Raw genomic sequence first — 23,799 nt, 5'->3', positions numbered from 1 at the left:
AACCGGTACCGCATCGCCCTCCCTGTCATCCGTCAACTGAAGTAGCAATCAGTAGCTTCCTTATTCAGTTTTTAAAAAAGCTCGATTGCCTCCAGGCTCCAGCAAGTTCTATCTGTCCAGAAAATCCCTATGTACCTGCAAACCAGACCACGAAGTATGAATTCCCCAGAAACTCTTGCACCCCAAGCTCGGTCTTTTCCAATCAAAGACAATACAACTACTGATGGATTATCTCCCTCCTCGTTGGGCATCTCCTTGACCAGCTGCACGAGCCAAGCATCGTCGAGGCCAAGCTGCGGAGGCTACGACGCATCCTCGTCAGTGTTGACAGCGCCGCCAAGCCGGCCGGGGCGAGGCGGATCACCTGCCACGCGCTGCTAGCCTGTCTTGGTGAGCTCTTCGACGGCGTGTACCGTAGCCGTAGCCGCTACCTCCTCAACACGCTATCGAGCGGGATAGCCTCGAGGCATAATTTGCAGGCCTCGACCGAGCACGCGGCCGGAGGATGGAGAACGCGGCAGAGCCACATATAACCGACGGCCGTGAGCTGCAGTTAGACGGCAGCAACGTGCGTACCAAACCAAACGATCACAGAGATCCCGGTTTTTTTGACGGACTGACCTACCAACATCACCAATCCGTAACTTATTAGTAGAGATTGGGTGATGCTGTCAGTTTGTGTGAATTACCTCACAGCCACATGTTATGTCCTGTCTGATTTTGCTCTTTTCAGGGTTCCTTCTTAACCCCCCGTACCTGATGCCAAAACCAATCTCCCATTAGTAAAGATTGTAGAAGTCGTATGCTTCAGGTAACGAATCAAACTCCATCCCTATCTCTGGTGCTATTACGGCATCGGAGCTTCTATCCTTGCATCTCCTCATAGCTATCTCTAATGCACTCTTCTTTCCTGAACTTGCTTCCCTTGAATCAGGAATTTCTCCACGTTTGAACCTGAAAAAACGGTGGTAAAAACATCAGGGTGAATCTTGAATGAACTGGTACCTGAGTTGTCGCCATATACGAATAAAACATCTGACTGCAGATTCATGAGAGTTTCATTTCAGCATGCAAAAAAAGTATTGTAAACACGGTTGCAACTCCCTGGCATATCTGCTAGTTGTAGAGCCAAGAAATAAGATACAACATCTAAAGGTGTATATGATGCCCTCCATAGGGGCTCTCACAGGCGTTTGGATTTTGGGCCGTCAGATCGAGCTGACGTGGCGCGATCTCGGCCGGCCGTTACGTCCAGGGCGCGAGGCCCTCGCACGAACCCACGTTTTATCCATGGGTCGTGTAAAGCCCGCCTGGCCCGGCGTCTCCTCCCCCAATCCCCTCCTCCTCGGCCGCCGCCACCGCTGCTCGTTTGGCTGGCCGCCAACCTCCTCTCCGCCCCTGCTTCTCGCCGCCGGTGACTGCGGCCACCGCCACCGCCTCCCGCGCCGCCCAAGACCGCCCCCCTCGGCTCCGGCTCCGACTTCGCCGACCTCCCGCAGGAGCTCCTCCACCGGGCGCTCTCCGCGTCCGGCGCCGCCGACGTCTCGGCCGCCAGCCGCGCGTGCCGGGCCTGGAGGGACGCGCTGCAGCCCCTCCGCGAGGCGGCAGCGCTGCACGCGCACGGCCGCCGCCTCACACGACCTGGCGCGGCGGAGCGCGCTCGGGATGTTCCAGCGGGCGGCCAGGCTCGGATCCGCGGCGGCGATGGTGGACGCCGGGCTGCTGTGCTGGGAGGAGGGGCAGCGAGAGGAGGCCATGGGGTACTACCGCAGGGCGGCCGAGCTGGGGCACCCTGTCGGGATGTGCAATCTCGGGGTCTCTTACCTCGAAGGTATCAGTGATTTGGGGTTACGGGAATTTCCTTTCTTGGTTACTTGTTTCAGATGGTAGCTAAAAGGTTATGACCAATTTGGCTAGTGTCCTAGCAGATGTGTTGATTTTAGTGGACTTATTGATTGCTCCGCCTCGTGCGTCGGTCTTCTGCTGGGTCTTTTTACAGTAAACTTTGGTGTTCTTTCAGTCCGATTTCAAACTCTGAAGAGTAACAAATACAGTACCTAGCTCGTAGTGGAAATGGCATCTAGGTTTTGTTACGCAGTCAAACTCTTCGTCTCTAGCCATTAGAAATTTTGGAATTGACTGGCTGTCAAATTTCTTTACAATACAGCTGATCCGCCCGAGGCCGAGGAAGCTGTTAGATGGTTTTATCCAGCTGCATCCGCAGGCAATGTTCGTGCCCAATACAACCTAGGCCTCTGCTTGCAGAATGGAAAAGGAGTCAAGCGGAATCAACGAGAAGCTGTAAGATACCGCCTCTGTGCACAGTTACCATTGTGCTTTTTAATTTTTTAAAGCTCAAAATAGTTAGTTACTCCAGATGCATATTCAAAATAGTTGTTGTAATATTGATTTTTTACGAAATAGGCCTGTAGCAAATGTTTTCTGAACTACTTTTTCACCAGGCAACCTCCATATGCTCTTCTCTTATTTTAGCTCATAGCGATTTCGAGGCTGATTTGTTGTGTTCAAGCTTTTAAGCTAAATTTAAACTGAACTTGTGTTGCGGTCAGAAACCCACCGGCGAGCAGCGACGGGCAACACAGTAGAGCCGGGAGACTCCCAGGACTGCGGCTGGCCCTGGTCCCTCGAGCGATGGCCCGCAAAGACTCGGCACGCACGTCCGATGCTGATGCAGGGCGTGCCACCTGACCTATACCCGGTCGGGAAGGTGATGGATTTGCCTCGCTTAGTTTCCTGCATGGCATACACGTAAACATTAAATACGAGCCTCGATCGGCTCTCGAGTTGTCCCGTGAATCGGCTCGAGGAGCCGATCCACCCATGATTCGTACGAGGTGTACGATCACATGGTGGTCCTGCTTGATCAATACAAAGCTAAAACGACCTACTACGATTTAGGGTTTTCACCACATAATCGGAACATCCTACGCGTGATTAAGCTCGGCGGCCACGCACGGTGATCATAAACCGACCCTAGACAAGGCCTAAAAACCAACATGAAGTTGATCCCCGGAACATCTTGTCTAGGGCTAGCAAACTACACCCTACGTGCCACTGGATCCTTCAACCCGTTTGTAAGGCCTAACTATGCAGATATTAAACTAATCCTTGAAGAACAAGGAGCAATCATAACGGATCGGATCTACTAAATAATGATCAAGCGAGGTGCCGCCCTTAGGTGTAAGGGCGGCTAGACGTCTAGGGGTTGCACGAACGAAAGCATATGATACGATGAAACAATGCTAATCCTAACACATCTATGATAACTACGTTGCTCGCCATCAACAAGGCTTCAGCACGAGCAACGCATGAACAGCGAATAAACTTGTATCGCCTAGATCGCAAGATGCGATCTAGGCAGCATGATGCTTACCCGGAAGAAACCCTCGAGACAAGGGAGTTGGCGATGCGCCTAGATTGGTTTGTGGTGAACGTGATTGTTGTTTATTTCGAAACCCTAGATACATATTTATAGTCCGTAGACTTTCTAACGTGGGAATAATCCCAACCGTGCACGAGCCAAATTCTATCTAACCGACACGTATCCTACTATATTTACAGATACACAGGCAAACTAGCCCAAACTTTGTATACAAGGCCGATTCATGTATTTCTTCCATGTATATTCTTCAAGCCCATCTTAATCGCGGCCCACCTCTGATCCGGTCAAATTCTGGTGATAACACATGCCCCCCTGGTTTTGGAAATGACAATTCCAAAATCACTCTGCTTTTTCTTCGTCGGGTCATGTCGTGGCAGAGCAGAACCGTCGCAGTATCCTTCATCATGATGCCTGGCCTCCTCAACTTCCCCGCGTGACCTGGCAAATTTTTTTTTTCTGTTGGGCACCACTTCCTCGGAAACTGCTGTGGCATTGAATCTTCACTATATCCCCTTTTATTTAACAGCATCCTGCAGTTCACTTCTTCATCCCCTTTGCATTAGCACTCCAAAAGCCCTCCTCCACCATGTCTTCTTCCTCCTCTGCCTCGTCGGGTCTTTCCACCCAGTCCTCCCCCTCCCGCGAGCCGACGCCGGAGTGGGACCCGGAGGAGGCCCACAAGGCCAACATTCGCCGCGCCATCGAAGACGGGGACGAGTCCGATCACGACTTCTCCGTCTGGTCTGAGGACGACAAGTCCTCGACCGACGGGGAAAGTGACCTCCGCTTCCTTGCCGACGGGGAAACGGAGGAGGAGAGCGATGACGATCGCTTCTCCTGGGATGACTTCACCTCCTCCGAGGAGGAGGAGGAGGACGACACCTCCTCCGATGAACCGCCGGCCAAGCGCTTCTGCCCCTGGCCGGGGAACCTCAGCGACTTCGACAGCGACGACGACGCTGACGAGGAAGACGAGGACAACGAGGGCCCCGCCGGCGGCCGCGGCAGCAGCGATGACGAGCCCGCCGGGAGGAGCGCCGACAGCGGCGACGACGGCGACGACGAGGGCGGCGACGGCCCATAGATAGGACCCTTAGCATAGGATCAGTAGTACTAGATGGGGCAATGTATCCCCTGGTACTTCCTTTTGAGAGCAATCAGCTCTTTATGTAAGGAATCCCATTATCAATGAAGAATTTCCTCCAATTTGATTTTGCCGATTTCCTTTATGCTAATTTAGCCGATTTCCCCTCATACCGATTTTGCCGATCGTCAACTTAGCCAATGCTCAATGAGCCGATGGCAACGCATCGGTCCCTCACAATCTACCCTTCATCTCTTCGACTGATGACTTTGAGATCTGGTGGATAATGTGGAAAACCCATGCCTTCAGGAGAGCCCTAGGACCGTTGCTGAAACAACTTGACGCTGAAGCTGATACTTCTGCAGAACAGGTGCCACTTGCTCGCAAATTTCCTCGCGATAGTTTCCAGCGATGCTTTATAACCCTGCTCTGTTTCTTTGTAGCAACAAGATGGCCCAGAGCCTGTCAATGATGATGGATCCCCCTTTAAATTCCTCCCACCAGCTCCAGTGATCCTCTCCTGCAAGAACTCCCCACCTTTGAAGAAGGTTATGATGCAGGGCCAGCCGATGACACTCCAATCGGCTTCCAAAAACAGAGTGTCTGCCAGATCAACTGCCCCCCGAGCCTCAGTTAAGGCGAGAACAGCGGCGAGGACGCACAGTTCAGTCGAAGGGCCTCGAACTCAAGCAATTCTGAGACAGCCACCATGCAGAGCCAGCCAGACTTGCCACCATCGGCTTCCAAGAAAAGGTTGGCCATTCTGGTCCTAGCAATTCCTGCGAGTGTAGTGTAGAAGGTGGCCAACTTGGCCAAGCCGACAGTAGATACACTAGAGCCGATCACCTTTTCTTCCGTTGAAAGCCGATATTGCAGACGAAACACCAACGGCTTAATGAGCAAAAGGCTGCCTTGTACGCCAAAACTGACACCTCTGACAGCACTGCTGAACTGGCGACCTTGCGCACAGGGTTGGAGGTCCTCGAAGAGAAGGTTCGGGCAACAAAATCAGCTCATTGAAGCTGAGGAAGCTCTCATTGTTCACTCCCTCGAGGAAGCAGAAGGCCTCGAAGCTGAACTGAAGACCGACTTGGTCGAAATCCGCGTCTTGAACACGCAGCTGGTAGATCCTGTGTAATTTGTACTAGAGTCGATGGCTGTGCATCGGCTGTACATCATGAGAATTTTTTTTACTGGCCGATTTTTCTATCGGCCCCCAATATTTCACTGCACATGTATCGCACATGTTCATCTGATTAGGTGCCCCCCGAGCCGAATCTGCCAGGTAAACTGCGGATATCGGCTCTGTAGTTAGCCAAGGCACTGTATTTGAACGTCGGCTCCGTTAGAACCAATGTTGACTTCTTCCAGCTCATCAGCCGACGTAAACCTGTTGCCCGTTAGATCGGCGTTGAACACAGGCAGAACGTATGGTGAGAATAATTTTGGCCGATTGCTGGAATCGGCCTCCATGTTGATTGAATCGCTCAATGAAGGCTTTGCAATGTTCGTCCATAGATCTTTGGGGCCGATCACAAGGACCGGCCTCGCCACGTTCGTCCATAGATTTGTTCTTGCTATACGGTCAGGCCGGTGGATAAGACCAGCCTAACCCCGTCCTTCGTCACGTCGATGCGCTCGCAGTCGTCCAAATTGACGCCTGAGAGTGGCTCTTGGCCTGTCCTCTCCCAAACGTTCATGCCAGCCGTTGAAATCTCGGCTGAGTCATCTGCGTGGACGACCTCTACTTCATCTCCATCCCACTGTATTAAACATTGGTGCATCGTGGATGGAATGCAACAGTTGGCGTGGATCCAATCTCTCCCTAGCGAGGACAGCATAGGTGCTCTTGCTATCGACAATAAAGAATGTCGTAGGGATGGTTTTCCTTCCTACGGTCGGATCCACGTTCGGAACACCTTCGCGTCGGATGCTTGGCCGTTGAAATCGCTCGGTGTAACGTTGGTCTTGATCAGGTCCGAGCTAGAGCGTCCCAACCGACGTAGCATGGAGTATGGCATAATGTTGATCGCCGCTCCGGTGTCCACCAGCATCTTGTTGACGAGGCTGCCCATTGATATAACCTCGCAAGTACAGGGCCTTCAGGTGTCTGTAGCTTCTTTCTCGTGGCTTCTCAAAGATAACTGGCCGTGGGCCGCAGTCAAGTTGTGCCACAGGTGCTTCGTCTAATCCTGGAGCACTAAACTCCGTCGGAAGGATGAACTGTGCCAGCCGATGTCTCATCATCGGCTTTCTTTTGTCTGGGGCGCCACTCTTTCTTTTGTGGCCGTCCTTCTTCGTCCAAAGTTCGCTGAATTTTCGCGGCCAGATCAGGCCGCGCCTTCCTTAACGTGTGCAGGTATAGCCTTTCGGCTTCCTCCAAACCACGTAGTCGCTGAACCCTACGCTTTTGGGAACGGCTGAGTCCATCAGGGCACCACCTTGGCCGGTGGTACTTATCTTCTTCTTCTTCATCATCGTCCTCTAGTTCCTCGAGATCTTCCACCCGAGAGGACTCAGCGTACTTGTTCCGAGGCGGGAGAGGCCCTAGACGTTTGAACACGGACACGTTAGCTGCATCCTTCTTCTTCTGTCTACATTCTGGGCAGTTGCCAATTGTAGGCAATCGGCTCATTCCTGAATCCCAGCAGTGTCTAAAGAAGGGACAGTCCCAGTACCTATCCACGTCGTCTTGCTCTCTTGACCTTTCCTTGGCGTGGCGCTCATATCTCTCCTCGTCGCGATCATGCCGACGATGTCTCCTGGCGTCCCTAGCCAGACGATCTCTTTCGTCATCGTTGTCGTATCGTCGGCGTTGGTCGTATTGACTCACGTATTTGTTGAGGAGGTGATCACAGAGAGGTCGCTGATATCTCACATTCTCCACTTCTCCCTCCGTGATGTAGCGCTTGCCATCGTGCCGGGGCCGATCGCGTGGAACGGCTTCCTCTTTGTCGTTGTCATGAGAGCAGCTGCCCTCGTCTCTGTCCTTACCAGAGTGGTGCCCAGGTCCTACCATGTTGATGTTGAACGAGAATCTTGGCTGGCACCTCCCAGGGTAAGTGAACTCCACCATGTTAACGGCGGGGAAGGGGTGTGTGTCGACTGATACGTCTCCGACGTATCGATAATTTCTTATGTTCCATGCCATATTATTGATGATACCTACATGTTTTATGCACACTTTATGTCATATTCGTGCATTTTCTGGAACTAACCTATTAACAAGATGCCGAAGAGCCGGTTCTGTTTTCTCGCTGTTTTTGGTTCCAGAAATCCTAGTAAAGAAATATTCTCGGAATTGGACGAAATCAAGACCCAGGTCCCTATTTTTCCCGGAGCCTTCCAGAACACCCGAGAGCCGCCAGAGGGAACCCAAGGGGGCCCCACACCACACCCTGGCGCGGCCAGAGGGGGGGCCGCGCCGCCCTATGGTGTGGGCCCCCCAGGCCCCCTCCGAGGCTGCCCTTCCGCCTATTTAAAGCCTCCGTCGCGAAAACCCTATTACGAAAAACCACGATACGGAAAACCTTCCAGAGCCGCCGCCATCGCGAAGCCAAGATCTGGGGGACAGGAGTCTCTGTTCCGGCACCCTGCCGGAGCGGGGAAGTGCCCCCGGAAGGCTTCTCCATCGACACCGCTGCCATCTCCACCGCCATCTTCATCACCGCTGCCGCTCCCATGAGGAGGGAGTAGTTCTCCATCGAGGCTCGGGGCTGTACCGGTAGCTATGTGGTTCATCTCTCTCCTATGTACTTCAATACAATAATCTCATGAGCTGCCTTACATGATTGAGATTCATATGATGATGCTTGTAATCTAGATGTCACTATGCTAGTCAATTGAGTTTTACTTATGTGATCTCCGGAGACTCCTTGTCCCACGTGTGTAAAGGTGACGAGTGTGTGCACCGTGTGGGTCTCTTAGGCTATATTTCACGGAATACTTATTCACTCGTTGAATGGCATAGTGAGGTGCTTATTTATATCTCTTTATGATTGCAATGTGTTTGTATCACAATTTATCTATGTGCTACTCTAGCAATGTTATTAAAGTAGTTTTATTCCTCCCGCACGTGTGCAAAGGTGACAAGTGTGTGCACCGTGTTAGTACTTGGTTTATGCTATGATCATGATCTCTTGTAGATTGCGAAGTTAACTATTGCTATGATAATATTGATGTGATCTATTCCTCCTACATATGCATGAAGGTGACAGTGTGCATGCTATGTTAGTACTTGGTTTAGTCTTTTGATCTATCTTACACTAAAGGTTACTAAAATATGAGCATTATTGTGGAGCTTGTTAACTCCGGCATTGAGGGTTCGTGTAATCCTACGCAATGTGTTCATCATCCAACAAAAGTGTAGAGTATGCATTTATCTATTCCGTTATGTGATCAATGTTGAGAGTGTCCACTAGTGAAAGTGTAATCCCTAGGCCTTGTTCCTAAATATCGCTATCGCTGCTTGTTTACTCGTTTCTATGCGTTACTACTCGCTGCGTTACTACCGCTTGTTTACCGTCCCGGGCAAAGCACTTCTCTGGTGTCGTTGCTACTACTTATTCATACCACCTATATTTCACTATCTCTTCGCCGAACTAGTGCACCTATTAGGTGTGTTGGGGACACAAGAGACTTCTTGCTTTGTGGTTGCGGGGTTGCATGAGAGGGATATCTTTGACCTCTTCCTCCCCGAGATCGATAAACCTTGGGTGATCCACTTAAGGGAAACTTGCTCGCTGTTCTACAAACCTCTCGCTCTTGGAGGCCCAACACTGTCTACAAGAATAGAAGCTCCCGTAGACATCAAGCACTTTTCTGGCGCCGTTGCCGGGGAGGAAAGGTAAAAAGGCACTCATACTCCGGTTCCAAGTAAAGTACTTTTCTGGCGCCGTCGTGTGTGTGCTTGAAGCTATTTCCTTTAGATCCTGCAATTGCATCTTTTTGTTTCTTGTTTACACTAGTTTGGCATAATGGACAACAATGAGCTTCTTATTCTATTTCCTGATTTAAAACATGGATTGTTTGATGCGAAAATTAAAAAACCTATGAAATCTTATTTGCATGCTGGTAGTAATATTAGTATGAACGCTTTGAACACCATTGTTGATAATAATATAGAAAGTTCTAAGCTTGGGGAAGCTGGTTTTCATGATATTTTTAGTCCCCCAAGCATTGAGGAGAAAATTTACTTTGATGATACTTTGCCTCCTATTTATGATGATTATAATGATATTGGTCTTTTGGTGCCACCTACTATGGAGAGTAAATTTTGTTGTGATTATACTATGCCTCCTACACTTGATGAGAATAATAATGATAGCTACTTTGTTGAATTTGCTCCCACTACAACTAATAAAATTGATTATGCTTATGTGGAGAGTAATAATTTTATGCATGAGACTCATGATAAGAATGCTTTATGTGATAGTTATATTGTTGAGTTTGCTCATGTTGCTACTGAAAGTTATTATGAGAGAGGAAAATATGGTTGTAGAAATTTTCATGTTACTAAAACACCTCTCTATGTGCTGAAATTTTTGAAGCTATACTTGTTTTATCTTCCTATGCTTGTTACTTTGCTCTTCATGAACTTGTTTATTTACAAGATTCCTATGCATAGGAAGCATGTTAGACTTAAATATGTTTTGAATTTGCCTCTTGATGCTCTCTTTTGCTTCACATACTATCTTTTGCGAGTGCATCATTAAAACTGCTGAGCCCATCTTAACGGCTATAAAGAAAGAACTTCTTGGGAGATAACCCATGTGTTATTTTGCTACAGTACTTTGTTTTATATTTGTGTCTTGGAAGTTGTTTACTACTTTAGCAACCTCTCCTTATCTTAGTTTTGTGTTTTGTTGTGCCAAGTAAAATCTTTGATAGTAAAGTAAGTACTAGATTTGGATTACTGCGCGTGAAATGCATTTCTTTGTCTGTCACGAATCTGGGTCTAATTCTCCGCAGGTAACTCGGAAAATTAAGCCAATTTACGTGAGTGATCCTCGGATATGAACTTTCATTCAATTTGAGCATTTTCATTTGAGCAAGTCCGGTGGCCTAATAAAATCCATCTTTACGGACTGTTCTGTTTTGACAGATTCTGCCTTTTATTTCGCATTGCCTCTTTTGCTATGTTGGATGAATTTCTTTGATCCATTAATGTCCAAGTAGCTTTATGCAATGTCCAGAAGTGTTAAGAATGATTGTGTCACCTCTGAACATGTGAATTTTTATTATGCACTAACCCTCTAATGAGTTGTTTCGAGTTTGGTGTGGAGGAAGTTTTCAAGGATCAAGAGAGGAGTATGATGCAATATGATCAAGGAGAGTGAAAGCTCTAAGCTTGGGGATGCCCCGGTGGTTCACCCCTGCATATATCAAGAAGACTCAAGCGTCTAAGCTTGGGGATGCCCAAGGCATCCCCTTCTTCATCGACAACATTATCGGGTTCCTCCCCCGAAACTATATTTTTATTCCGTCACATCTTATGTACTTTGCTTGGAGCGTCGGTTTGTTTTTGTTTTTTGTTTTGTTTGAATAAAATGGATCCTAGCATTCACTTTGTGGGAGAGAGACACGCTCCGCTGTAGCATATGGACAAATATGTCCTTAGGCTCTACTCATAGTATTCATGGCGAAGTTTCACCTTCGTTAAATTGTTATATGGTTGGAATTGGAAAATGCTACATGTAGTAACTCTAAAATGTCTTGGATAATTTGATACTTGGCAATTGTTGTGCTCATGTTTAAGCTCTTGCATCATATACTTTGCACCCATTAATGAAGAAATACTTAGAGCTTGCTAATTTGGTTTGCATATTTGGTTTCTCTAGAGTCTAGATAACATCTAGTATTGAGTTTTGAACAACAAGGAAGACGGTATGGAGTCTTATAATGTTTACAATATGTCTTTTATGTGAGTTTTGCTGTACCGTTCATCCTTGTGTTTGTTTCAAATAACCTTGCTAGCCTAAACCTTGTATCGAGAGGGAATACTTCTCATGCATCCAAAATCCTTGAGCCAACCACTATGCCATTTGTGTCCACCATACCTACCTACTACATGGTATTTATCCGCCATTCCAAAGTAAATTGCTTGAGTGCTACCTTTAAAATTCCATCATTCACCTTTGCAATATATAGCTCATGGGACAAATAGCTTAAAAACTATTGTGGTATTGAATATGTACTTATGCACTTTATCTCTTATTAAGTTGCTTGTTGTGCGATAACCATGCTTCGGGGACGCCATCAACTATTCTTTGTTGAATATCATGTGAGTTGCTATGCATGTCCGTCTTGTCCGAAGCAAGAGAGATCTACCACCTTCATGGTTGGAGCATGCATATTGTTAGAGAAGAACTTTGGGCCGCTAACTAAAGCCATGATTCATGGTGGAAGTTTCGATCTTGGACATATATCCTCAATCTCATATGAGAATAATAATTGTTGCCACATGCTTATGCATTAAAGAGGAGTCCATTATCTGTTGTCCATGTTGTCCCGGTATGGATGTCTAAGTTGAGAATAATCAAAAGCGAGAAATCCAAAATGCGAGCTTTCTCCTTAGACCTTTGTACGAGGCGGCATGGAGGTACCCCATTGTGACACTTGGTTAAAACATGTGCATTGCAAAGATCCGGTAGTCCAAGTTAATTAGGACAAGGTGCGGGCACTATTAGTATACTATGCATGAGACTTGCAACTTGTAAGATATAATGTACATAACTCATATGCTTTATTACTACCGTTGACAAAATTGTTTCATATTTTCAAAATAAAAGCTCTAGCACAAATATAGCAATTGATGCTTTCCTCTTTGAAGGACCATTCTTTTACTTTTATGTTGAGTCAGTTCACCTATCTCTCTCCACCTCAAGAAGCAAACACTTGTGTGAACTGTGCATTGATTCCTACATATTTGCATATTGTACTTGTTATATTACTCTATGTTGACAATTATCCATGAGATATACATGTTACAAGTTGAAAGCAACCGCTGAAACTTAATCTTCCTTTGTGTTGCTTCAATACCTTTACTTTGATTTATTGCTTTATGAGTTAACTCTTATGCAAGACTTATTAATACTTGTCTTGAAGTACTATTCATGAAAAGTCTTTGCTTTATGATTCACTTGTTTACTCATGTCATTACCATTGTTTTGATCGCTGCATTCACTACATATGTTTACAAATAGTATGATCAAGGTTATGATGGCATGTCACTTCAGAAATTATCTTTGTTATCGTTTTACCTGCTCGGGACGAGCGAACTAAGCTTGGGGATGCTTGATACGTCTCCGACGTATCGATAATTTCTTATGTTCCATGCCATATTATTGATGATACCTACATGTTTTATGCACACTTTATGTCATATTCGTGCATTTTCCGGAACTAACCTATTAACAAGATGCCGAAGAGCCGGTTCCGTTTTCTCGCTGTTTTTGGTTCTAGAAATCCTAGTAAAGAAATATTCTCGGAATTGGACGAAATCAAGACCCATGTCCCTATTTTTCCCGGAGCCTTCCGAGACACCCGAGAGCCGCCGGAGGGAAGCCACGGGGGCCCCACACCACACCCCGGCGCGGCCGGAGGGGGCCGCGCCGCCCTATGGTGTGGGCCCCCGGGACCCCTCCGAGGCTGCCCTTCCGCCTATTTAAAGCCTCCGTCGCGAAAACCCTATTACGAAAAACCACGATACGGAAAACCTTCCAGAGCCGCCGCCATCGCGAAGCCAAGATCTGGGGGACAGGAGTCTCTGTTCCGGCACCCTGCCGGAGCGGGGAAGTGCCCCCGGAAGGCTTCTCCATCGACACCGCTGCCATCTCCACCGCCATCTTCATCACCGCTGCCGCTCCCATGAGGAGGGAGTAGTTCTCCATCGAGGCTCGGGGCTGTACCGGTAGCTATGTGGTTCATCTCTCTCCTATGTACTTCAATACAATAATCTCATGAGCTGCCTTACATGATTGAGATTCATATGATGATGCTTGTAATCTAGATGTCACTATGCTAGTCAATTGAGTTTTACTTATGTGATCTCCGGAGACTCCTTGTCCCACGTGTGTAAAGGTGACGAGTGTGTGCACCGTGTGGGTCTTTTAGGCTATATTTCACAGAATACTTATTCACTGTTGAATGGCATAGTGAGGTGCTTATTTATATCTCTTTATGATTTCAATGTGTTTGTATCACAATTTATCTATGTGCTACTCTAGCAATGTTATTAAAGTAGTTTTATTCCTCCTGCACGTGTGCAAAGGTGACGATGTGTGCACCGTGTTAGTACTTGGTTTATGCTATGATCATGATCTCTTGTAGATTGCGAAGTTAACTATTGCTATGATAATATTGATGTGATCTATTCCTCCTACATATGCATGAAGGTGACAGTGTGCATGCTATGTTAGTACTTGGTTTAGTCTTTTGATCTATCTTACACTAAAGGTTACTAAAATATGAGCATTATTGTGGAGCTTGTTAACTCCGGCATTGAGGGTTCGTGTAATCCTACGCAATGTGTTCATCATCCAACAAAAGTGTAGAGTATGCATTTATCTATTCTGTTATGTGATCAATGTTGAGAGTGTCCACTAGTGAAAGTGTAATCCCTAGGCCTTGTTCCTAAATATCGCTATCGCTGCTTGTTTACTTGTTTTACTGCGTTACTACTGCTGCGTTACTACTGCTTGTTTACTGTCCTGGGCAAAGCACTTCTCTGGTGCCGTTGCTACTACTTATTCATACCACCTGTATTTCACTATCTCTTCGCCGAACTAGTGCACCTATTAGGTGTGTTGGGGACACAAGAGACTTCTTGCTTTGTGGTTGCAGGGTTGCATGAGAGGGATATCTTTGACCTCTTCCTCCCTGAGATCGATAAACCTTGGGTGATCCACTTAAGGGAAACTTGCTGCTGTTCTACAAACCTCTGCTCTTGGAGGCCCAACACTGTCTACAAGAATAGAAGCTCCCGTAGACATCATCGACTTTCATGGCGTACTGGCTGAAAATTAGACGCCCTTGTTCTATCACCATCTGGATCTGCTGACGCCACACCCTGCAGTCGTTGGTGGCATGGGTGAACGTGTTATGCCACTTGCAGTATGGCTTTCCGTTCAGCTCCTGAGCCGTGGAGATCTTGTGGCCTTCGGGTACCTTCAGCTGCTTCTCCTTAAGTAAGAGGTCAAAAATTTGCTCAGCCTTGGTCACGTCGAAGTCAAACCCTCTTGGAGGACCTTGTGGCTTAACCCACTTGCAGGACACGGGGCTTGCCCCCGAGTCCATTCAGCCACCTGCTACCTCTTGATCTCCCGCGAGCCTTCATCTTCATCTGCCTCAACCAGGACCACCGCACGCTTGAATTTATCCTGGTATACCTCTGGGTGGCGCTGTTCGTATAATGACAGCTTCTTCACCATGTGCGCCAGTGAAGGGTAGTCTGCTTGGGAGGCCACATCCTTGATCGGTGATGCGAGACCCACCGCCGCCAACTCGACTGCTTCTTTTTCAGTCACACGAGCCGAATAGCATCGGTTCCTAACGGTCCTGAAGCGCCGGATGTATTCGACACTCGTTTCTCCGCGCTTCTATCGTACTTGTGCTAGATCGGCAATGCCGGCCTCGGAAGCCTCCGAGTGATACTGCATGTGGAACTGCTCTTCCAACTGCTTCCAAGTCCGGATTGAGTCGGGTGGCAGCGATGTGTACCACCCGAAAGCCGATCCTGTGAGGGACTGTGCGAACAACCTCACACGCAGCTCATCTGATGCTGAGATCGTGCCCAGCTGTGCCAAATATCGGCTCACATGCTTGATTGAGCTGGAACCATCTGATCCACTAAACTTGGAGAATTCAGGGAGCCGATATTTGGGTGGTAGTGGGATCAAATCGTACTCGTTGGGGTACGGCTTGGAATAGCCGATTGCCCTCCTTTTCGGCACCATGCCGAACCGGTCTCTCAAGATTGTACTGATCTGATCCGCGGTGCTGGCTGCAGGAGTCGAACTCTGAAGATTCGCCGGAGTGGCATACTTAGCCAGCCACGCTTGCTTCTCAAGCTCTGAGCCAACTGCAGGAGTTGGGCTCTGGAGGTTTATCGGAGTGGCATACTTAGCTAGCCACGTCTGCTTCTCAAGATGTGTTCCCGAAGTTCCTCCTGCTGTTCCAGAAGTCCCTGTAGTTGCAGTCTGGTTCGTGAGTGCCTAGTTACTACAGTCTGGCACGTATGTGCACGTGTATCCGTGAGGGATCTCCTTAGGCGCCTCATGCAAGAATTGGTAATCACTAGGGTCACCACCGATCTTGTAGACGACGTATGCCGGTGAACTCGGCACTTCTGGTGCTGCCAACGCGAATGGCAGCGGTGGTCGGGACTGGAGTGGCATCTCTCCTTGGTGAGTCCCTAGAGCTGGTCCTGACGGAGAGTACTGATGCCTCATGATTTCCTGGATCACCCGAAGAGCGACACGCTCCAAAGTGTTCACCGGGCTCTCGAATGGCGGTGCAGCGAATGAGCTACCATGAAATTAATCTCCCGACGCGAGACCTGGTGCGTTCTTCCGACGGGGCGGACAGGTCCACTCCATCGAGCGCGCCTTCGGTGAGAACCCCTTCCACCCGATGCCGTGTGAGAGGGTTCTCTCGGAAAGAGCCGATGAGGTCGGCTTCGAGGATCGCTTTGACCTCGTCATACTTCTTCTTGAGCTCCTCGGTCGGATCCTCGTATGTGACCGGAGTACCTTCCGCCATCTCGGATGTAGATGGCGATGCAGCTTGATGTCGAAGACTGTCCCACCGGGCGTGCCGGAATGTGTTGCGGTCGAAACCCACCGGCGAGCAGCGACGGGCAACACGAGTAGAGCCGGGAGGCTCCCGAGATCGCGGCTGGCCCTGGTCCCTCGAGCGACGGCCCGCAAAGACTCGGCACGCACGTCCGATGCTGATGCAAGGGCGTGCCACCTGACCTATACCTGGTCAGGAAGGTGATGGATTTGCCTCGCTTAGTTTCCTGCATGGCATACACGTAAACATTAAATACGAGCCTCGATCGGCTCTCAGGAGCCGATCCACCCATGATTCGTACGAGGTGTACGATCACATGGTGGTCCTGCTTGATCAATACAAAGCTAAAACGACCTACTACGATTTAGGGTTTTCACCACATAATCGGAACATCCTACGCGTGATTGAGCCTGGCGGCCACGCACGGTGATCATAAACCGACCCTAGACAAGGCCTAAAAACCAACATGAAGTTGATCCCCGGAACATCTTGTCTAGGGCTAGCAAACTACACCCTACGTGCCACTGGATCCTTCAACCCGTTTGTAAGGTCTAACTATGCAGATATTAAACTAATCCTTGAAGAACAAGGAGCAATCATAACGGATCGGATCTACTAAATAATGATCAAGCGAGGTGCCGCCCTTACACCTAAGATAGGTGTAAGGGCGGCTAGACGTCTAGGGGTTGCACGGACGAAAGCATATGATACGATGAAACAATGCTAACCCTAACACATCTATGATAACTACGTTGCTCGCCACCAACAAGGCTTCAGCACGAGCAACGCATGAACAGCGAATAAACTTGTACTGCCTAGATCGCAAGATGTGATCTAGGCAGCATGATGCTTACCCGGAAGAAACCCTCGAGACAAGGGAGTTGGCGATGCGCCTAGATTGGTTTGTGGTGAACGTGATTGTTGTTTATTTCAGAAACCCTAGATACATATTTATAGTCCGTAGACTTTCTAACTTGGGAATAATCCCAACCGTGCACGAGCCAAATTCTATCTAACCGACACGTATCCTACTATATTTACAGATACACGGGCAAACTAGCCCAAACTTTGTATACAAGGCCGATTCATGTATTTCTTCCATGTATATTCTTCAAGCCTATCTTAATCGCGGCCCACCTCTGATCGGGTCAAATTCTGGTGATAACAACTTGTTTTGGTTGCTGAAAACTTTGCTAAGAGAAAGGGACCTTTCAATCTTGACTGGTTTACCCTACTAAGGTAGTCAGGATTGTATCACCAGGATCAATGCTAACTGGTGGATACCATATTACCAGAAGACTCATCAACTTCTCTGTAGCAGTTACATAAGGTTTTACTTGCCCTTAAATTCAAACTGAAAGAAACTTGTAAATGCAGGCAAAATGGTACTTGCGAGCTGCAGAGGGAGGGAATGTACGAGCCATGTATAACGTTTCCTTGTGTTACTGCTTGGGTGAAGGGTTTACGCAGGATCATGTGCGTGCTAAGAAGTGGCTGCAACTAGCTGCTGACTGTGGTCACAAGAAGGCTCTTTATGAGTGTGGTCTTAAACTATGCGCGGTATGTCATTTCTTATCTTGTACCACACGGGGATGCTGTTTTGTCTATCTAAACTATTTCCATGATAATCTGAAAATATTAGTGCATTTTTCCAAATGGTTTTCATTTGGAGGCATATTGTAATCAATTGTATTTTTTTTTGTTTTTCCTGCATCCAGCATTGCTTGCTATTACATATACCACTGCATAGTGCATTATTGTTGCTCGTATAAGGTTAGGGATGTAAGCTTGGTTGCTCGGTGTTCGAAGTTCTCAGACTACATAGGTGCGATCAACGTTCCTGCTTGGGACCTACATGAAACCATACCATTTTGATGTTGACTTGGTTTGACTTTGGTATCTTTTTACTCAAGGAGACTTAGATAGACAGAACTGAAAGGAATAGTATATACTACCTCTGTCCATAAAAGGATGTCACAAGTATGCCTAAATTTAAGTGTATCTAGACACTTCTTAGTGTAATATAGATACATCGAATTTGGACAAAATCTCTGACATACTATTTTGGACGGAGGGAGTAGTATCTTGGTCAAGTTAAATAGATTAAGAGCAAAATGTTGTACATTATCAGCAAGGTCAATTTCTTAATTGCAGAGGATAACTACCACCAAAGTTGGCATCGGACACCGATAGTAGGCTGGGTCATTGGGGTGTTGTATAATATGTCATTAAGTAGACATGCCATTCTTGTATTCAGCTTTGTTGCTGTTTGGGATGTATTTGCTTGGTTTTCGTAAAGAAGCTGTTGATAATGGTAGCAACGTAGATCAGATACGTCATAACCTGTTGCATTACTATGGAGCATCATTGGCTCTCCAATGTTAATTGTTTAGTGAGTTGTGCATTCACCTGTAATTATTTTAATTTTTAAGCATCCGTTTGTGATGATGCATATCTTGCTTAGGCAGGAGACAAGATCAGGTCTTTCATGTATCTTACAGCATTTCTGTGGATGCCATTGTGAAAACGGTTCTTATGATTGAACTTTTTGCCTTCGTTTTTTGCTTTTAGGTACTTTGACCTTTGTACCCTTGAATTTACAGAGGTCCCTTTTTATTTTTGAAACTTGTAGTTACTCAACGATTGTGAACATGACAGTGGAGCTAACAAAAATGGCTACAGGCATTATGACTTTAGGCGAGTCAGCTTCCTTCACATCAGCAGTATCAGAAGTGCCAGGAGGCACGTCAACCGCAGGCGAACAGTTGAAGAATCCATGCGGCTGCAGTGGAGAAAATAAGCTTAAGTTCAGCTGAGATCGATTAAGTAATGCACTATTTCCTCTCTGAAACCAAAACTACAGCAGGAGGCTTCACAGGGTCAAAATGTGGTACGTACCATGAGCATGAAACCAATGCGTTCCACTGGCATGACAGGCCAGTCCTCCAGCCTTGGGATGTGGGTAAGTCCAATCCCCATTTTACATGTCTTTTATACATGTCTAAAATGAAAAACATGTGGCTTTTGCCACTGAGTGAAATTGCTATTTTTTTTCTTGAAAACGCAATTTCATTTCATTGAAAAGATAGAGTTTACAATCCTCCGAGTAGTTCTGCCATCAACTCTGGGATGTCCACTAAATACATGTAACTCCGTTGTAAATTGCTATTTTTGTACTCGTCATATTTTACATAGTCCGTATATTTTTCTGTACACATAGCTTCTTGTCTAGCAAAATGTCTAGGCAGCCAGGGTTCAGAGACTCACCACCTATCTTAATAACAGGGGTTCCTCCCCATGTTAGTTTGTTTTTGGTCTTTCGAAAAAAGAAGTCAGACATGAGCAAGTTCTTGATAAAAGATAGGTTGCCGTTCGTGTGTGTTTATGTACAATCATACCTATGGTCTGGTTTGGTTGTAAGAAGCAGCTCCGCAATTAGTTAATATAAGCCGTTCCTCAATAGGTTCTTAGTTCCTAGAAAATTTGGCTTTACAATTTTGCCAGCAAATGATACGTTTGAGTTGCAAAAATAACACATTCATTTCTTATTTAGTGTGTGAACTCAAGGGAGATGACCATAGAAAGATAGAGCGGCTATTTATGAATATAATTTGGCTGACTAAAATTCAACTTGCTTTGTAGTTACTTTGGTTCCACATATATTTACATTTTAGCCTACTTTGTCCAGTGGCTCAAAGTAGACCCATGTCCCTCTTTCCAATAACTTTTTTTGTTAATAGAGTGAGCTACAACATTTAGTTTGTGCGTAGTTTTTAGTGAGCAGTGCTTTTGTTTACACAATTTGTACTCTTTTCTATATGGCATTTAAGTCTTTCCTTGGCCCTGCACCGCCTCATGTGGCATTGTGTTCGGCCATATATGTTCACCCGAGTTTTAAATGAGGTATGTCATGTTGCTTCTCTTTGTCTGTTCATGCAAAGTTCAGTATTCCTGTTCCTAGAATAATCTATGGATAAGAAAGATAGAAAGTATTATAGCAACCATTTACACCAACATTAACTCAGAGTTCCTTCTTAGTCACTGAAGGATCAAACTGTAAAATCGGTGAGAAAATTTACAGATTATCATGGTTTGCAAGAAGCATTAAAAAAAATTGCTAAAGACTTGAAGCGTTTATTTAAATAAATAATCCATATAAATAGATTCATCATTTTATCTTTGCATATAGATAGATGCATCATTTTATCTTTGGTTAGGTTTGAAGCATTTATTTTTGTAGTATTTTATTTTCTTATTCCAGAAAAATAATTCATCGTACTTGAATTCTCTACAACCCTGTCTATCTTCTTAGTCCGGAAGAAATAACTTTGTACTTGATTTTTCTACTCCCCCTTTTATCCTTGCATAAAAGAAGATTTTTTATTAGCTCTAAAAGGCTCTTTGGATGCACCATCGTTGGTCATTACACAGTACATACCTCACTTTGGGAAATTTGCCGTATTGCTTGGTTTCACTTTGTTTGGTAGATACATATATATGAAAACATGGCTATGATTTCTGTTCATTTTAACTCGAGTCTCGGGTTCTATTTGCAGGTACTAAGGGCATGTACAATGCGGCGCTTAGCACATGCGCTAGGGATAGTAATCTTGACCGTTTTGATCAAATCCCTGCCGATCCCAGGAATACAGCTTACATCAGCTCTTACCCATGCGCCGATCTAATAATGATCTGACTTTTTTCCTTCGTATTGTCATCATGCTTTTTGTTCATACTAGAATGGTCATCCTTGCTGGATGCCTGAACCATTACCAAAGAGTATTACGTAGGAGGAGCTAGCCGAGCTAGCCATTGAATTAATTACAGCCTGGCCAATCCACTTTCGGTATCTTGGTGACTTCTGATTCCTTACCTACTTGGAAAATGGTGCTTTAATATACCACTCATTACTCTGAAATTAATTAACTAAAATGTTTTATGCTTCCATAGATCTGCCTAAAATTACCTTATCACACAGTAGCTTGGCATTTCCTACTAGCCGTGTCAGAAAGATTATTCTTTGCCTTCCATCTGGTTATGCCGTGGAAATAGGAATCGATAGTTTCATTGTCGTTCAAGCTCCAAGGTAGTTCTTTTGTTTTCACACTGCATGCTTTGCTGCTCCGATATATCCATCATATTTTTATTATCGGTCACAAAATATATTTGGGGTTGTAATAGCTACACATGAAAATCATGTATATTATTTTTTGGAGAAGCCATCTTTTTAAAAGCAAATGGAAGTTATGTCAAAATTGAGCTCTGTAGTGTGGTCAAAGATTGGTCACCTATTCTTGCATCCACAAAGACATCAAAAAATATGAAATAGATGAAACTACAATTTGGTAGCAAATTGAACTGTACTTCATGGAGAACTATATTTAGTTGTGTCGCTTCAGGTGGTAAGATAAGATTCTTTTAGACCATTTCACTTCCAAACTAAAAACGTTGAATATCTGTAGAATGGTTCATACTTTCTTTGTGTCTTTCATTGGACTACAGCCTTTTAATTTGAATCCTCTCTCGATGTGTGCAGACATGGACTATTTTCAATGGGTTCCAAGTTCCGAAATCAGCTCCTCTCTTGATGTATTGTTATGCTATTTTCGCACCATTGTAAACATTTTGAGTAGCTCTTATCGAACAACATATCTCGCACTTTACACTGTTGGACCCTCTCTCATGATGACTTCAGAAGTAATTATGTTAGACGTGGCTGCCGCTTGACAGTGATTTATATTATTGCTTCGCTAAAAAGGATTAGAGGTACATTATATTTTTCATGTGGTTAGTATATTCTAAATGATAGAATACCCAAAATACTTTACCCAGCAATTGACTATGTGAAAGGTTGGGTGGCCTGTGGACTGATAGACTTATTTTCTGACTATTATCATCGATTTGTATAAATAATTGATGCATTTTGGATGACGGGTCTTGAAACCAGTTGTAACATATTCATCTATTTATATGGCTGTACATAAGCGCGTTTGCTACTATGTCGTGATTTTGTGTATTTTGTTTCGGAAAACCAAAACTGATCATGGATGCATATGCACCTGGTATGTATAAAACATATTTCAAAAAGTAAAAAAATTTAGGAAAAAAATTTAGCATGTAGAGGGACATGTTCTATGTGTACACATAAAGTTTCACGTAAAACCAACAATTTTTGTACCATGTGTAAAAAAGACAAATAATGCCTCGAGAAATAGACTATTTTAACACCAAAAATTTGTCTTTTTAGTACAGGGCACAAAACATATCGGTTTTTGCTGAAACAACTTTGTGAACATGTAACATGTCAAGGTATACACGAGGCATTTTTGTTTTTATTTTTTTAACATTTCGAAATATGTTTAATATGCATTTCAAATAAAGGGTGCATATGCACCCGGGTGCAGAAACACCCTGTCCATTTTGTTTATCCTAATTTCACCCTATTGACTTTGTTTTGAAAATCATTTAGCCACGTTATACAATGTGTAAATTGTCGCCTATTCTACGGGGTCGTGCGCCAAGGCGCACATCTAAATCTAGTTCAACATAAGTGTCACTGCATAATAGTAATATCTTGGGCCACAAAAATGACTTACGGACAATCTTGAATTTCTGCAGTGGAAATATATAAATGGAATCCTATATAACTAAGAAATCCATCCCCACTACCCTATTTCTTATTTTCAGTATTATTTTCCACCACACGTAGCTATGTTCTAGCTTCTGAAGTCTCAACTCTCAACCAATTCAGCTATATAGATGCTAAGAAAAAGTTCCCCTCTCATATATTACTGCATGCTAGAAATTTATCAAATGTTTTATCTGCTGTTTCAGAATAACCGTGTGATGTAGAGACTTGATCCAAACTTCCAAAGTCATTATTTTTACTGGAGCAAGAAGATGGTTTCCGTAAAGTGTTTAACACCCAAACCGTCCTCAAATCACTACCCTAATTTTCGGTGTTGAAAGCCTTTTCGAATCTTTGCTTCTGGAAGCAGTAAGAGGGCAAAATTTTCAGATTTACCGATAGGTGATCATTGAACATATAATCCGATTCACCTCAGGACATGTCATTTTCAGCAGCAACTATTCATGCACTGGTAAACGTACTTCATTTTGTTCTGTATAAGCATACTTCTCCCTACTAATTTCTTTCTATATATATCTATTTATATTCTTTAGTTTTGAGGAAAATAGTATTGAAATTTTAACAAATGCAAGATGTTTCATAGATCTTTATTGGAGACAAGTTAGTAATTACAATTTAAAATATGCGCCTTACTTGTGATAATAAAATTGCACATTCCTCCAAAAGTAAAGTACAGTAAACGAAAGTTGGGATTTTCATGTCTTGGCATGCTTATGAGTGTTCTCAACATCAAAGGCAGTCATAACTGTTGAGATACATATCCTTGCATATCCGGATGTGTATCTTCTGCAGTTATGTATAGCGATACATATCTTTGTATTTATTATTGGGCCCGCCTCCTTCCTTGTATAGTCGAGGACGTGGCCTATA

The 23,799-nt window shown here is 45.2% G+C and overlaps 1 pseudogene; it reads left to right on the top strand.

The window, feature by feature from the left end:
- The first annotated feature begins 505 nt into the window (after positions 1–505).
- LOC124656439 lies at positions 506–18,804 on the top strand (annotated as a pseudogene).
- The last annotated feature ends 4,995 nt before the right edge of the window (positions 18,805–23,799 follow it).

Source organism: Lolium rigidum, chromosome 5 (genome assembly GCF_022539505.1).
Source record: "Lolium rigidum isolate FL_2022 chromosome 5, APGP_CSIRO_Lrig_0.1, whole genome shotgun sequence".
Classification (NCBI taxonomy): domain Eukaryota; kingdom Viridiplantae; phylum Streptophyta; class Magnoliopsida; order Poales; family Poaceae; genus Lolium; species Lolium rigidum.
This window is presented reverse-complemented; position numbering and strand designations above follow the sequence as displayed.